General features: G+C 38.8%; 1 protein-coding gene across 1 annotated transcript in view; it reads right to left on the bottom strand.

Annotated features, from left to right (window-relative positions):
- Window positions 1-12,634, bottom strand: part of CYYR1 (cysteine and tyrosine rich 1) — a 98,620-nt gene that overhangs the window by 24,912 nt on the left and 61,074 nt on the right.

The following is a 12,634-nucleotide window of genomic DNA, read 5'->3' as shown; positions in this document are numbered from 1 at the left end:
ATGCCACCTGAGGCAAAAGTCTCTCAGTATTTCCATTATAAATTCTATTTACAAGAATTTATAACTTGGTAAAATTCATCCTAAGAAAGCTTGGCAAATAAAGCTTTGAACTGGAATTGGTATTTCTTTCTCTACTTTTCCTTCCCCTACTTTATTTATTTTATAACTATCAGTATTCATATTATGTTTTAAGACACTAAAATGACTGATTTTTTTTCACCTCTCCAATCTTCTTTAAAAAAAGAGTTCAAGTTGTAGTCATTTTCACAAATGAAGATATTTATAAACCATGAGGTGGAGAGGCCATCCTTAGGGAAGCTCCGTACTTTATGTGTTACTAGGAAATTAATCTGTCTTGGATCAATTAAGTCTCTCCAATAAACTGTCATCCTCTTCTACGTCACAGTGTACCCCACTACCTCAGCTCCATTTTCATTGTGATCAACCAAATCAGATTTCCCAAATTCTTTGATGGCAGGTAAGGGTGAAAGAATTTTCCTATCTACTTGCTGGGTCTCCGGTTTTCGGCTTAACGTTTTTCCTTCCTGAAGTCACAAGCATCAGGAGAATAATTGGATATCTTTTTGACCCTGAGGATGCTTTTGTGAAATAGAATCCAAACCAATTGTTTTGCAGGGTGAGAAAACCAAATCCATGAGAGGCTAAAATAAAGATCTAGTTTCATGGCAAAGAATAGAGCATCAGTGGTCCCAATTTTCACCCCAGAGCTGTTTATATTGCAGTGGGCCTCCCTGCTCACATTCCCTCATCCACTCACCAGACGTTAATGGAGTCTCTTCACTGTGCCAGGGACTTTAATAAGCACCAGACATCTGAAGATGAATAAAGTCTCATTGGGAAGCAGACGAGAGAAAGGATTCCTGGGATGTTTGGGAAATTGAAGCTCTGAGAGCTGACGACTGATTGAACTGGGTGGTCAATGAGAGGCAAGAGTGTGGAATGTCTTCCATGTGGGTGATTGCTCCTTGCTGCACAATACACAGTTCATAAAAATGTCCCGAAATGAAGACTATATGAGACATGTAATCATAAACTAAATTTAAGTAGATACAGCCACTGCACACAGGTTTTCTTGCTTTTTGCCTTCTGAACCTAAAAATGTCCCAATTACTTCTAGATATCATGCTCTCATTTATAATGCTTTGGCCCAGTTCACCTTTTTCAAGTAACCTTTTCTGAAACTTCACACTGAGCTAATTACCTTAAGTTGCTTATGACGATTACCTTAGACAGAACTTCTTTTTCCTTTCTGTACCTTTTAATCATATTTTAGGTAGAGAAAAAAAATCACAAGCCAGTTTTTTTTTAAAACACTGACTATAAGGATTTCTATTGAAAGTCCATTTGTTGAGATTTAAGTCCTAACAGCATGGAAGATGTAAGAGATTGAATCTGATTATGAAAATTCAGAGCCCTTAGAGTACTGTGCTTTCCTTTCCATAGACTCCAGCCTGGAGAGTTTCAAATAGATATGGAGACTTACATAGTTATTGATTTGGCAGAATTGCAGCCTCCTTTTCAGGCATAGACATTTGAAAATTTAATAGGAATAGAGTGCATGTTGGAGGTTGTAAACCTTTCCAGATTAACTGCTGAAGCAGGTAACAGACCTCGATGGTGTAATGGACACCTGGCAATGAGCCCACGTGCTGCTAAACCCAGTATTTTCACATGTGGTTCTGCCATCTGCTAGAATACACATGACAAGCTGGCCAGTCCACCCAAACAACTGTGATCCTCTTCCTGGACCCTAGCAAGTCCCCGTCCTCTGCCCAGACAAGCCTGCAACTGATCACCATCTGCTAAGGAGGTCTCTGTTCTGACATTTATTGTCTGCACACAGCTCTCCCAGCCTAGGGCTGCCCAGACCCAAGATCGGCTGTCTGATCTCACCTCTCAGAAAGTCTTGCTCACAGTCTTACCTGTGCCAGCCTAGTGTGGTTGATCAGAACTGTCACACTTTGGCTTTCTCATAGGGTCTAGCCTCATATTCATTATAATGATTCTTAAAGTCATTCACAAGCGATACATCCTCATCCCTGTGTCAATATCATTTCCTCTCACTGTAGGTGGCTGCCTCTGCGTAACTCCAAGCAGTTTCTGAGTTTTATGCCTTGTAATGATCCATGAGTGGAAAACTGGTTTCAACCATGCCTCATTCAGTAGATACAATTCCAGACAAGGAATCTGATTTCTCAGCTGGAGTTGGGGACCCTTCCATAGAACAGTCCACTTGGCCAAGGCCAAGAATGCCACGATTGGCCCAGCTTGGGTCAAATGCCTGTCCCCAGACCTGTTCTATGTAACCAATGGGGAAACGCTTGGGGGAAATAGAGGTGATCAATTCAGGAGCAGAGGCAAGGCTTTGGCAAATAGTGACACAGACATTCACACACACTATAACTTTGTATAATTGACATTATTAGGATTCCAAGCCCAAGTCTGAGTTGATGTCTGTAAGCTAGAATTATAAAGAATGAACAGCAGGTAGACACAAATGCCCCTGAAACTCAGTTCTGTTCATCCTTCAGTATCAGTGGTACCAAAAAGTCAGAAAGGTAACTCTAGACAAGTATGGAGGTGTGAGACTTTGAGGATTTCTAGTGGCCATCTGTTTTGAAAGACCTCATTTCAAAAAAAAAAAATCATTTAATCTCAAGATTGGAGAGAATCTTAAATTACATAATATCAAACATGTAAAGATACTGGGTCGCATTTAAGGGACCATGACAGTTGAGAGCTGCTGGAAGATAAAAGAGAAAAGTAAGGCTGGAGAATAAGCAGGGGTTTGGGGGGGTTCATTAGGAGGGTCTTCAATAATACTGTAAAGAACTTTGCCTTTTTATTGGAGTTTACGAAAAAAATAAAAGCTATAAGCATGGATCAATCTAAGAGTAATGTGAAGAGTGGATTTGATGGGTACCAGGCTATACTCAGGTGGTCCTATCAAAAGACCATTGTAATCATCTGGACAAAACATGGTGAAAAACTCAGCATGACAATGAAGTGGGGCAGGGAAGAAGGTGGGAGAGAGGGAGTTCAGAAACACAGCACATAGAACATGGAGGGTCAAGTTAGCAGTGCCTTAAGGTCATCAAATTCAAACTCCTAAAGGACCATTATAACTCTGTGGTATCCTCAGTTACCCAGAGCTTTTGGACACTCCCTGTACTTGAAAGTCACGAAGTCTGGTGGCAACTGATTCCATTATTAATTCCCTGTAAGTGTGACACTTCCATAGATCTAGTTCACCAGATCTCTTATCTTTCTCAAAGAAAGGACCTCTGCAGAGGGAAAGCTCTGATCTTTCATAGGAAAGAAGGGAAATATTAGGCACAGAAGGTGTCACAGAGCAGGAGATAAACTCTGGTCACCCTCATTGCCTACTGGTCTGATTTCAACCAAGTGTGCTTTCCAAAGGAGAACATGTTTATAAAAAGCATATGTACTCTTTAATATTGTATTACATAAACTTTTAGCATAATGGGCATGCACAGATAAGAGGTTTGTTTTATTTGTATAATCAATGAACTCTTAATTGCCCTTCTCTGAAACGAATGTTCTTAAACCTGTGTAAAACATAAATTAAAAATAATAGTTTTTGAGTTATTCTTAGATTGCTTCATGCAGTCTGATCTTTTGATCCAAGACTTTGTGCAGTTAGAATCTAATTGGATCAGTTGATGCCCGAGGTCCCCTCCAGCTCCCCAGTACCACAACTAATGAGCAGAAATTCCACTTTAATAGTAAGCTGCTGCAGGTCAAGAAAGGAAAGCAAGGCAGAGGTGGAAATCTCAGCCTAATGAACATTGAAGAAAGATTAGAAGAGAGTTAAAATTCAGTGTGATAATTAATTACAGTCCAGGAAGAACAAAAATCTATGAATATTGGCTAATTGTAATTTTAGCTACATTTATTCACACAAATCTATCCCGCTACATTACCTCCAATTCTGAGGTGAAAGAGAGTATCTCTTTTCCATAATTCTTATCTCACTTATTGTCAATTTAAGCAACAATCTCAAGTCTGTGGAGATGTAATAATTATCAAAGTGGTAGTCAATATTTTATGTAAGTAATTATAACTGCATGTACTCATGCATATTATCAAGCCAGCTCTTTATTAATTATTTCTACTTTGGAAAGACATAGTTTTGTTTCAAAGATCTTGGCCAAAATGACTAACCCATGACACAATAGTTGGTGTGGAAGATAACTTACATGATTTTTTTTTTTAGAGAAAGTATAAAAGATTGAAAAATCAGACAAATTCTGTGCAATTTTAGGAGCAGCTATTATAATGTGCTTCAATGTTTCACTGTGTTCTTTGAAATTCTAATGGGCCAAGAGGATACTCACTTTTATAGCCAAGCAACACACAGGGAGAGAATTATGCCTGGTTTGAACCATCAGGGTGGTATGACACCACAGTTTTGGTTTTTTTTTTTATGTCTCAGAAGCTAAATTAATTTCATCCTGTTCCGTCTAATATCACAGTCAAAATGGAGGAGGAGTGGCCTGAGAAATGACAGGTCTCTCATGGGGAGAAGACAATTCGCCAGTATAAGCTGTGTCATCTGGTGGGATGAGGTAAACTGTAGTTATTGAAGTTACTTCTACTGCCTGTGTGGACAGGCAGAGTAGCCAACTACGGAGTGAGTCATCATCAGAGAGTAAAGATTCTTCTGCTCAAATTATTGAGATTGGGCAGAGAGGTAGATCCAACAAGAATAAACATAGCAACAGGGAATGAAGGGGGCCATAATCTTTAGTCCCACGGATCCACCTAAGACAGGAGAGTGCTGGCACCAGGCTGCTGCAGAGACAGTGAGAGCTACTGCTTCTCGACATTTCCCAGCTTTCCATGCTTCTGGGAGCGGAGGGGCTGTGTGACTGCCCACAACAGAATATTAAAGGAGGGATGCGTCATTTGCTGTCAAGATCAGTTAAGAGTCCATGTTTCTTCAGCTCGGTTCACTACCCCAGCCTGTCTGTGTGACAGGAAGCAAAGGATTCTGGGATGGTGAGCAATGGATTCTGGGATGGTGAGCAAAGGATTCTGGGATGGTGAACCCACAATATGGAAGAAGGCTAAATCCCTGAGTCATGGCTGGCAAGAGAGCCACACAGGTGAGCTGCTGATGTGCCCAAGAAATAAAATAGAATTGGATGAAGCCGCTGAGATTTCAGGGTTTGTCTGTTTCTGCAGGATAACCTAATGATCCCAACCAAAGCATCTGTTTTGTGATTCAGAGCACAGGGTGTGGAGTCAGCATACCAATGTGTAAATCTAGTTTCTGCCAGTAATGAGCTCTGTGAGTAGATGTCTCCACCCTTCAGTTTTAGGGGCAATATATATGTATATTAAAAATTGAAGTATAGTTGATTTACAATGTTGCATTAGTTTCTGGTGTACAGCATACTGATTCAGTTATACATGTACTTTATCATATAGGTTATTACAAGATATTAAATATAGTTCCCTGTGCTAAACAGTAGGACCTTGTTGTTTGTCTATTTTATATATATAGTAGTTAGCATCTGCAAATCCCAAACTCCTAATTTATCCCTCCCCCTTCCCCCTGCCTTCCCTGCTGTTAACAATAAGTTTGTTTTCTTTGTCTGTGAGTCTGTTTCTGTTTTGTAACTAAGTTCATTTGTGCCATTTTTTAAAATTCCACATGTAATTGATATCATATGATATTTGTCTCTTTAAGTCCATCCATGTTTCTACAAATGTGATTATTTCATTCTTTTTTATGGCTGAGTAATATTCGTGTGTGTGTGTGTGTGTGTGTGTGTGTGTGTACACACATACACCACATCTTCTTTATCCAATCATCTGTCAATGGACATTTAAGTTGCTTCCGTGTCTTGACTATGGTAAATAATGCTGCTATGAACACTGGGGTGTGTGTATGTTTTTGAATTAGAGTTTCCTCTGGATATATGCCCAGAAGTGGGACTGCTGGTAAGTTTATTTTCAGTTTTTAAAAGGAATCTCCATACTGTTTTCCATAGTGGTTGCAGATATTATTATATTTTTAAAATTACCATGGTGGTGCTAATATAGAGCTAGACTTAGGAGTAACAAAGAGATCTAAAGTTGCTTAGAAGTTTTCTGTCTCAGTTGAAGTTGGTTCAAGAGATGAAGAATGGTGCTCAGGAAAAAGAAACATCAAGTGGACTCAGACATATGGAACTGGCAAAAAAAAAAGTGATTTTAGCAGCAATTTCTCAACAAAAAAAGAGTGATTTAAGTCAAAACATTTCTGATTACAGAAATTACATGGAATATATATTATTATGAATATTACTGTTATTTTCTTTTCAGTCCTCATTCTATTTCATATTCTCAGTCTACTAAATGCATTTAAAATATGAGAAGAGATCATGGGTGTACACAATGAATATTTAACATAAAAAATATTTCTGATTGGTAATATACAAAACTAGTAAAACATTAACAAAATGTTACAGAAATACAGAAACTGAAAAATTGTTTGAAATTTTTTCTGCTCATAGATATTCCTTAAAAGATATATTTGACTTTATGAACAAAATAGGCAGATCAGTGCTTCCAAAGTGGGGAGAAAATTTAGTCCAGCAGCCTAGAAATTACCAGTTGACTCAGACCCATTATGCATCCAATGCTCTGTTCTATTACTGACTTACCCACATTCAGCAAGAAAGATCAATTTCCTACCAGATGTGAGTGAATCTTAATGGAAAGGTGTACCTTAATTCCCTTTAGTCATTTATAACTGTCCCTCAAATTTCTCCTAACCATTTTTGGACCATTAAGGTCCAGTGGAATGACAAACTTGAAAATATCTGTTGTTAAGGAAAGGAATTTATTGGACACTAACATATTAATTACTTAGTTTTGATTATGTTGAAAGGTTACTTAAGAGTACTCAATTTAATTACATTAACTAAGCTGCACTGAGACCAAGGCTTTTTATTTTTCTTCTTTACTTGAAATCAAAGTCAACAGCTTTAATAATTTTGACTGGTCCTCAAAATATTCTCACATTTGCTCAGATTTATTTTACAAATGAGCCCTTTCCCACCAATGTACCCTCATCAGGAAATCAAAAAAAAAAAAAAAATTCCAGGGATCAACACCAATAACTTATTTTATGTAAACAGTTTGGGATTATACCAATCAATCCACCAGTTCATGATTTCAAAGATTATTTCATCAATCTTGTATCACTCAAGTCAAACAACATAAAATAGACCTTTTAACAAGAATTGGACTTGATTCTATAAAAAAGACAAGGTCATTTTTTAAAGCAAATCAGCCAGCAAGAGGGCTATGAGAAGCATGCTGACAAAGAAAAATGAACCTTTTGGCTCTGTTTCATAAATCTTGACCTTTATTTTTTCTTTCTGCTACTAGTTTGCTTCTCATATTATTTCCTGAGGGAAATTCTAGCATCACCTGGGGCTAAGAAATAATCTGATCTACTACTTTAAGTTCAAGTTACTAGATTGCTATGGATTCAGTGAAGTAGGGCTCAAAGACACACGACCAGCCTGAAAGAGTGTCATACATACTGCCTCCGACAACCATACTGTGATCATGTGAAACTAACTGCTTTTGGAGGAATCAATCAATTTAAGACCAAGGACCTTAAATGTTATGTTTCAAAATGCCTAAGAAACCCATTCTTTTCCACACTGAAAGACAAGCAAAACATGGGACTTTCAGGACACCCATGTGTAAATATTGATTTTACACCCTCTACTGAATTAAAGTGTCTGAATTGGGTCTCAATATATTTTCATTTGGTTTTAAACTCCAAGCAGCTAAATTTGACATCAGCTTTAAAGGATTTCCATCTTTCACATTTGATAGATTCTTGAAAAAAGAGTGAGGAACATCTCTCTTCATATATTCATCAGCTATGGATGAAGTACCTAGGCAGGTGTTTGTCTGGGAGCCATGGCCACCACACTCATCCAGAAAGCATCTGCTTTGACCTCTACCAAGGGAGAAAGACACTTAGATGACAAGATATTTAGGGATATTAAGGAAATGGCAAATAAAATGATATTTAGAAGGTGAATTAGTCGAGAAAGAAAAGAAAGAAGAGTCAGGAAGAGGAAACAGTCTGTGGGAATTTGGGAGAGAGTAGGGCATAGTTTAAGACAAAAAAAAAAAATCAGTAGAGCATGTACTTTATACAGCTTTGATGGTAGGAAGGGGTTTGACTAATGGTTGCAGATGGGTTTGGAGAGCTAAACACTGATGAGGTCCTGAAGGGCCTTGAAAACCATGGTAAAAGCAGGGAGGTTGGTGGCAGGAAGACAGGTGTCTTTCAGAAGGATGTCAGTAGAATGACAAAGAGATTGCCTGAGACAAGGGATACCAGATGGGAGGCGGGAAGAGGCATTGGCAAGTATAGTGGGTTGAGTGGTGGTCCTCCAAAAGATATGTCCATGTTCTAATTCCCAGAACTTGTGAACATTACCTTATTTGGAAAAGGTCTTTGAAGATATAATTAACTAAAGGATCTTGAGATCAAGAGATCATCCTGGATTATCTGGGTGGACTCAAACTCCAGTAACAAGTATACTTATAAGGGACACACTGGGGAGATCAGACAGACAGAAGAGAAGATGACAATGTGACCACAGAGGCAGAAGTTTGAGCACAAGCCAAGGAATGTCTACAAACACTAGACACTGCACAAGGGGAGAAACAATTCTCCTCTGGAGCCATCAGAGGGAACACAGCCCTGCTAACACCTGATTTTGGATTCCCAGCCCCTAGAACTATGGGAACAAATTTCTGTTGTTTTAAGCTACAGTTTTTGGTAATGTGTTACCGCAGTCACAGGAAACAAATACAGCAAAGCAACAGAAAGACACTGGAGGAGGGAGAGAACACAGTGCATTTGGGAAGCTGAAAAAGTCCGGTAGAGTAGGATCTAAGGGCATTCATGACTGAGACCGGAAATGGGGTTGGGCAGAGAGGCAGGAGGTTATATTAGTGAAAAGCTGCTGGGTCTGAGCTCACATGGAATAACAAAGTAGCAGTGAATGGATCAGAGGGGCTGAAGGAGAAAAATTATGGTCTTGAGCAATTTGATGGAAAATTGGAAAGGGAGGGAAAAAATTAATAAAATGCAATATTTTCTGGCCAGAGGAGGGGGTATGGCAGTGCAGGGAAGGAGGGTAATAAGGCTGGGTCTGGGAATTTATACCCCACATACCAGAGAATTTATACCCCAAATAGCAAAATACACGACAGTGCCTTAGTCAGCTCGGTGTGCTACAAGAAATACAATAGACTGGGTGACTTAAACAACAGATATTTATTTTCTCACAATTCTGAAGGCTGGGGTGTCCAAAATCAAGGTGACCTCTTCCTGTCTTATAGACGACTGCCTTCTCACTGTATCCTCACATGGCAGAGAGAGGAAGCTCCAGTGTCTCTTCCTCTTCTTAGAAGGGCACTAATCCTACTATGGGGTCTCCACCCTCATGACCTCAACCAAACCTAATTGCCTCCCCAAAGACCCACTTCCAAATACCATTACATTGGAGATTGAGTCTTACATATGAATTTGGGGGGCAGGGAACACAAACATTCAGTCCAGAACAGGCAAGGAATCTATCTATGGACCAGATGTGGGCTATGTGGGATGAAAAAAAATTCTCCAAAACAAAACAACAACAACAACAAAATCAGCTGGGAGCTGTCCTAGGTGCTGAGAGAGCCACCTGGGGGCAACGGGACTGCAGCAGGGGACTGCTGAGTCTGTGCGTGGAGTGGATGATGGAAGCCCAGGAGGTAGCACGGGGGAAGGGACAGTGGCCACCCAAAATAGATGCCAGCAAGCCAATCGGGCCAGCAGGGGAGAAGCTCTGAGTCCTAGGGGCAGCTGTCAGAGGGACCCAGCAGAAGACAGGAATCCAGTTAAGTATCAGGAGTTGAGTCAGAAATTTCCTTTTCTCTCTCCCCTTTGAGGCTCTCACACTGGTGGGGTGCACTGGGAGGGGGGGTACTGCTGGGTGGGAAACGGGTGGGAAAAGAGAGCACTTGGCCACATCCCTCTCCCTGAAGACAGGTGACCCCACCAACTACTGTTCTCAGCTACAAGATGGGGAGAAGTCTGACATAAAGTCTGAAATGTTTACTGATATCTCAGATTAGACATTTGAAGTTTCCAAATGAGAGTGTTTTGAGGCTTAGAAGATTTAAGGACTAAAGGTGAGCAGAAAAGCCATAGATGTACCAAATTTTCAGCCATCCAAGGGGAAAAGCTTCCCATAAAATTGTAGTGGGATTGAGTTATGTTTTGCTTATCTATGGAGCATCATGCTTGTTCAATGTACTGCTTGAATGTCTATTCCTAGAAGATGATGGATGTTTCTTCTAAGAAATCCTAGTAATCAAATTTTCCCTTAGAACCAAATCACTAAGGTGGCAACGCCCTGTTCTGAACAGATGTTACTCCAATTTCCTAGTGCTAAGGTTAGGATGCACAAATCATGGTGTGACTTTTTAAAAAAAATTTTTTATCACTTCTTATTAATTCTCAGAGAAAGCTTTACACAGGAGTTTCTGAAGTATCCCATCCAGTTCCATCTTTCCCTCGTCAAGAGAGAGGTCTGTAACAAGATAAAATACGAACGAGCCAGGATGGAGAGCTGAGACTGAAAAAGCGTTTCCACTCTGTTCACACGATCTCTCTCTTTCCCCTTGCTTCACCACTTACTTAGTCCTTTATCCTCATTTTCTTCATCTGGACAGTGGAGATAAAGGGTCCCAATTTCATTTTGTCATCGCAATAGGAAGAGTCCTACAGCTAGACTGAATGAAAATCTGACCAGTAATGACCACTTATGTTCCTCTCTGAAGTGTTGTAAGAATTAATGATGGTGAGGAAAATATATTGAAGATGAAGAGCTCACCCTGAGAGAATGCTGATGAATATTATTAAAAGTGTCAACGGATAAGTATATTTTAATGAAAGTGGAAAAAAAGATACTGCAGATGATCTTGGCTTGCTTGCCAGAGTATCTCAGTGCCTTAGGGCAGAAAGGATTATGCATAATATTTGAGTAGAAAAATAAAAGCAATAACAAAACCTGACAATCCAAGACCATAAACCCATTAATAGTGAAATAGTCTTTGCATCCTAAAAAATCCAACTAAATTTTTAAAATACAGCACTGATTTATACATCCAGGATGTAATGAAATCAAACAATATGTCTTGGGAATTTAGAATAGTCTATGTAGGGAAGCAAAGGACTAAAGACAGAAATGTTCAGAAATAAAACTAAAGCGAAGAGAACAAAGATACTTCCCTCCCCAATTCAAAATGCAGCATGGGCAGAATTCATTCACTATGTATAAATTTGAGAACCACTTTTATTTTGATCTTGCAAAAAGAGATGAAACAGAGATATGAATGTGGCTTGCTTTGGAGGCTATTCAGGGAACAGATGAAAATGCAGGGCAAGTTTGACAAGAAGAGTAAGTTACACTTGTAAAAGCAAGAAGAGAAGAACAAGTTATTTATGAATTTAAACATTTTTTTCAAGAAAGTTAAATTCACTGTTTCCTTCCTGTACACGAATTATTTTAGGCTGTAAACCCTCCAGCAGACAGAGAACGGTCATGTTATTTTGGCCCTTTCAATTTCTGTTGGCCTTTGTATTTACAAGGTCAAGATATTACAGTGTCTCTCTTTTCTTTTTAGAGGGCTCTGATTCCTTGTATACAGAAAAAAGGTGTCATATTTATAATGTTTAACTCCAAATCCATTTTCTATTTCACATTGTTTATCTCTGTGCTGTGATACACACCAGTGAACTGCCGCTACTGTTACAGCTAAGACATTGTGTTTACATTCTTCTTATCCATCTGTGAAACGGGGGTGCTCTGTTCCTGTAGATGAGTATTTTTGATGATGATTCTTTTTATTCCTTATTCATATGTGCTCATTTATTTTTTCCTAAATGTTTATATTCTTCCCTATAGATATGGTCTGAGTGTATTCACTGTTTAGTCCAAAGTGTCTATTTCATACTTGATTCTGGAGGCAGATGGGAGAGGAAAATAAAAGTGGGTGGCACTTATAATGGACTTAATCTTGCTTTTTCTTTTTTTCACAAGGTTCAATTTTAGAGCTGCATTGCAGTCCACAAAAATAATCAGTCTCTATGGCATTAATTCTAATTTCAGTAGGGTAATTTCACCACCATTGAAAGCATTTGGAGATACTGTTATGAAGGAGAAAATATTCAGGGACTTCATTTATTTAGGATATTAGTGAGATAATTTAGAGTCTGCTCTTGAGTGGTGGGACCTACTTTCAAGTATTTAAATCTGGCTTTCCTTAACCACTTATTTCATTCTTTAAAAAAGAAGAGAGTAATTTGAGGCATATGATCCAGTATTGAACCAAAATTATATTGTAAGAGCATGTTAATGAACTTTACATTTTATTGATAAAAATTCAAATGTTTTTAAACAAGTCCTGAATAAGTAACTAAAAAAGCCTATATTCTAATTTAAGAAATTAATTATGGGTTAAAATTTTTCCCTTTAACTCCTCTCTACAAGACACTAGAATGTTCTGATATATCTCA

Source organism: Camelus ferus, chromosome 1 (genome assembly GCF_009834535.1).
Source record: "Camelus ferus isolate YT-003-E chromosome 1, BCGSAC_Cfer_1.0, whole genome shotgun sequence".
Taxonomy (NCBI): Eukaryota; Metazoa; Chordata; class Mammalia; order Artiodactyla; family Camelidae; genus Camelus; species Camelus ferus.
The sequence above is the reverse complement of the archived record's forward strand: the minus strand, read 5'-3'. Positions and strand labels throughout refer to the sequence as shown.